The sequence below is a fragment of the Schistocerca americana genome, unplaced genomic scaffold (assembly GCF_021461395.2).
Source record: "Schistocerca americana isolate TAMUIC-IGC-003095 unplaced genomic scaffold, iqSchAmer2.1 HiC_scaffold_992, whole genome shotgun sequence".
NCBI classification, from domain to species: Eukaryota; Metazoa; Arthropoda; class Insecta; order Orthoptera; family Acrididae; genus Schistocerca; species Schistocerca americana.
This window is the reverse complement of record NW_025726777.1, coordinates 10,001-15,000: the sequence shown is the minus strand read 5'-3', so window position 1 is coordinate 15,000 and position 5,000 is coordinate 10,001. Positions and strand designations below refer to the sequence as shown.

General features: G+C 53.0%; 1 non-coding gene across 1 annotated transcript in view; it reads right to left on the bottom strand.

Moving 5' to 3' along the window:
• The window catches only part of LOC124593532, a 1,910-nt gene extending 977 nt beyond the window's left edge, over positions 1–933 (bottom strand). The window contains exon 1 of the ribosomal RNA XR_006978114.1: positions 1–933. This exon is cut by the window's left edge and continues 977 nt beyond it. This is a non-coding gene — a ribosomal RNA (small subunit ribosomal RNA).
• Positions 934–5,000: the final 4,067 nt, after the last annotated feature.

Below are 5,000 nucleotides of genomic sequence, written 5' to 3'. Positions count from 1 at the left end.
ACAAAATAGAACCGAGGTCCTATTCCATTATTCCATGCACACAGTATTCAGGCGGGCTTGCCTGCTTTAAGCACTCTAATTTGTTCAAAGTAAACGTGCCGGCCCACCGAGACACTCACTCAAGAGCACCCTGGTAGGATTGCAACGGGGTCCGCCTCGGGACGCACGAGCACGCACGAGGCGCGTCGCACGCCTTCAGCTCGCCCCACCGGCAGGACGTCCCACGATACATGCCAGTTAAACACCGACGGGCGGTGAACCAACAGCGTGGGACACAAATCCAACTACGAGCTTTTTAACCGCAACAACTTTAATATACGCTATTGGAGCTGGAATTACCGCGGCTGCTGGCACCAGACTTGCCCTCCAATAGATACTCGTTAAAGGATTTAAAGTGTACTCATTCCGATTACGGGGCCTCGGATGAGTCCCGTATCGTTATATTTCTTCACTACCTCCCCGTGCCGGGAGTGGGTAATTTGCGCGCCTGCTGCCTTCCTTGGATGTGGTAGCCGTTTCTCAGGCTCCCTCTCCGGAATCGAACCCTGATTCCCCGTTACCCGTTACAACCATGGTAGGCGCAGAACCTACCATCGACAGTTGATAAGGCAGACATTTGAAAGATGCGTCGCCGGTACGAGGACCGTGCGATCAGCCCAAAGTTATTCAGAGTCACCAAGGCAAACGGACCGGACGAGCCGACCGATTGGTTTTGATCTAATAAAAGCGTCCCTTCCATCTCTGGTCGGGACTCTGTTTGCATGTATTAGCTCTAGAATTACCACAGTTATCCAAGTAACGTGGGTACGATCTAAGGAACCATAACTGATTTAATGAGCCATTCGCGGTTTCACCTTAATGCGGCTTGTACTGAGACATGCATGGCTTAATCTTTGAGACAAGCATATGACTACTGGCAGGATCAACCAGGGAGCTGCGTCAACTAGAGCTGAGCAGCCGGCCGCCCGGGAGTGTGTCCCGGGGGCCCGCGCGAACACGCAAGCGTCCGCTCAATTATTCTGCAAACAGGAGGAGGCTGAGCTCCCCTGCACAATACACCTCGAAACCCTCTCAGGTCCCGGCGGCGCGCAGCGCCGTCCTAAGTACTTGGTCGGGTTCGAGAGAGGCGCAATCGCCCGGAGTTTGGCGAGTAGACGCTTTAGGTGCGACCACCCGTGCTCCCAACTGAGCTTGCCGCTGCCGACAGAGGCCCGGGAGCGTGCTGTCGTGGCATTGCCGGCGGGAGACAACACGCGCCACCTACGGTGGCCGGCAGCTCCAACGCCAGCGCCACAGAAGGACAAAAGCCCCACTTGGGTGCCGAAGCGAACTCTCCCAGCACAGCGCACGCGCCAACACGTCCGCACAGCTGCGATACAATCCACCTGCGAGAACCGCAGAGGCGACCGAGCAGCAGACGGCGTCGCGGCGCCGAGCGCCGGGCGGCGGCGCATCCTCAGCGCACACAGTCCTCAATCGGACCAGCACACTGCAGATGTCCACCGCGCTTCGCACCGGGCCCGCGAGGACCTACTTTGGCCGCACGGCGCCGCGTGCAGGGTGCGCCGGCGCGCAGCTGCGCCGCCTGCCGCCTCCGTCGGCCGGCGCGCCTGCCACTGGCCGCCCCCACCAGCCGGCTGTAGCGCGTGCGCCCACGCACCGCGCGGCCAGCACGCCGGAAGGCCCCCCCTCACCGGCCGGGGACGGTCCCACCCAGCCACCGCCGCGTATCGCTTCACACCCACATGCCATTCACGTTCGTGGGCATGGTGGGTATCGCTGAAACAACCGGTTGGTAGCTCAACCGATCGTCGCCATCACTGATTCACCTCTAGCGAGAACAACCGCACCACAACGGTTTACCAGTTCTTCATTTGCGTAACGTCACCAGCAAACGTAGACGTCCATCGCCATTTGCAAATTCAACGATTGTTGCATGCCTGTGTCAGGTGTCACGACACACTATGTCTGCCCACATACACGCAACAACATGTGCACGCTTCGCGAACACGTGGAAGGTGGCCCCCGTACGTATGCGATGTCCATTGCGCGAACGACTGTCAACCGGCCTCTGTCGCATGTCGCAGATGTGGAACGCAGTGCACCATGCTATCACGGTGTGTGAGAAGAGACGACTACGTCTGACAACACGCGCCACTACATCAACAGACGGCTCATGCTGATCGCCATCCACGGCATACCATACTGCAATCCAGCTCTTATAGGGAGACGACACGTAGCTGAGTGCACAATATTTGGACCGTATGGTTCGCCGTTGTTGGCGCAGTCGTGGTACGGTCACACATGTACCACGATGTATCATTCAGTACATGAGGACCAATGTGCGGTACAGTGTGTGATTTGGACGTACAACATCAGCGGACAGTTGCCACAAGCCGTACCACAACGTAGGCTGTGCTTCGCCATGCGAATGCCAATGAACAACTGCGAAGGGCATTGAGCATGTACGTCCTGCCGCCATCCGCATTACAGTGTATAGCTGCAAGGTGTTTAACATGAAGCGATACTCTGGGGACCGGGCAGTGCGAGTAGCAAACTATATTGCGGGGGTTGCAGTTAGGCAACACTACACTAATTTAACGCGTCGTATGACAATTACAGAGCAGGTTAAGGCCCAACGTGTGTTGGGTTAAGGCCCAACGTGTGTTGGGTTAAGGCCCAACGTGTGTTGGGTTAAGGCCCAACGTGTGTTGGGTTAAGGCCCAACGTGTGTTGGGTTAAGGCCCAACGTGTGTTGGGTTAAGGCCCAACGTGTGTTGGGTTAAGGCCCAACGTGTGTTGGGTTAAGGCCCAACGTGTGTTGGGTTAAGGCCCAACGTGTGTTGGGTTAAGGCCCAACGTGTGTTGGGTTAAGGCCCAACGTGTGTTGGGTTAAGGCCCAACGTGTGTTGGGTTAAGGCCCAACGTGTGTTGGGTTAAGGCCCAACGTGTGTTGGGTTAAGGCCCAACGTGTGTTGGGTTAAGGCCCAACGTGTGTTGGGTTAAGGCCCAACGTGTGTTGGGTTAAGGCCCAACGTGTGTTGGGTTAAGGCCCAACGTGTGTTGGGTTAAGGCCCAACGTGTGTTGGGTTAAGGCCCAACGTGTGTTGGGTTAAGGCGCAACATAGGTTAGGTTAAGGCGCAACATAGGTTAGGTTAAGGCGCAACATAGGTTAGGTTAAGGCGCAACATAGGTTAGGTTAAGGCGCAACATAGGTTAGGTTAAGGCGCAACATAGGTTAGGTTAAGGCGCAACATAGGTTAGGTTACGGCGCAACATAGGTTAGGTTAAGGCGCAACATAGGTTAGGTTAAGGCGCAACATAGGTTAGGTTACGGCGCAACATAGGTTAGGTTAAGGCGCAACATAGGTTAGGTTAAGGCGCAACATAGGTTAGGTTAAGGCGCAACATAGGTTAGGTTAAGGCGCAACATAGGTTAGGTTAAGGCGCAACATAGGTTAGGTTAAGGCGCAACATAGGTTAGGTTAAGGCGCAACATAGGTTAGGTTAAGGCGCAACATAGGTTAGGTTACGGCGCAACATAGGTTAGGTTAAGGCGCAACATAGGTTAGGTTAAGGCGCAACATAGGTTAGGTTAAGGCGCAACATAGGTTAGGTTATGGCGCAACATAGGTTAGGTTACGGCGCAACATAGGTTAGGTTACGGCGCAACATAGGTTAGGTTAAGGCGCAACATAGGTTAGGTTAAGGCGCAACATAGGTTAGGTTAAGGCGCAACATAGGTTAGGTTAAGGCGCAACATAGGTTAGGTTAAGGCGCAACATAGGTTAGGTTAAGGCGCAACATAGGTTAGGTTAAGGCGCAACATAGGTTAGGTTAAGGCGCAACATGGGTTAGGTTAAGGCGCAACATGGGTTAGGTTAAGGCGCAACATGGGTTAGGTTAAGGCGCAACATGGGTTAGGTTAAGGCGCAACATGGGTTAGGTTAAGGCGCAACATGGGTTAGGTTAAGGCGCAACATGGGTTAGGTTAAGGCGCAACATGGGTTAGGTTAAGGCGCAACATGGGTTAGGTTAAGGCGCAACATGGGTTAGGTTAAGGCGCAACATGGGTTAGGTTAAGGCGCAACATGGGTTAGGTTAAGGTACAATATGGGTTAGGTTAAGGTACAATATGGGTTAGGTTAAGGTACAATATGGGTTAGGTTAAGGTACAATATGGGTTAGGTTAAGGTACAATATGGGTTAGGTTAAGGTACAATATGGGTTAGGTTAAGGTACAATATGGGTTAGGTTAAGGTACAATATGGGTTAGGTTAAGGTACAATACGGGTTAGGTTAAGGTACAATACGGGTTAGGTTAAGGTACAATACGGGTTAGGTTAAGGTACAATACGGGTTAGGTTAAGGTACAATACGGGTTAGGTTAAGGTACAATACGGGTTAGGTTAAGGTACAATACGGGTTAGGTTAAGGTACAATACGGGTTAGGTTAAGGCACTTGGGGGGGGGGGGGGCCCGGTTTGTTGATTGTGATTATCGTAAGTAAATGACTGCGGCATCATCTGATTTGCCACGTCAGGGTGCACCTTTGGCTCATAACAGGCGGCGCTCTGATTCCATGCTTGTGGCAGACCTGTGTCTTTCATTCCTGCCATTGTTTGTGTGGTGTGACAGGAGGCAGTATTGTGATGTTGGGTGCACCCCTGTCTGGGACATGTGTGGGTGTTGGTGGCTTAGCTGAGCAATGGTGGTTGTCGGAAGGGTGGGATATTCTGTTTTCCGAGTGGACCTCCCGGTCTGGTTATGATAGTGTGGATTGTCTAATGTGGCAGAGAGGATGCACTGGGTGTTGTTCCATGCTGGTGCTTACATATTGTCTGTGTGCCTGTTACAGGCAGAGAGTAGTGCGTGATAAGAGTGTCTGGCTGACGTGTGATTGTGAGCAGAGTCTTTCAGCATGTATACGGACAGGTCTATACATTATCTGTATTCTGATGGCTCTATCTATTACTAATCAGCGCCGTGTATACGTTTA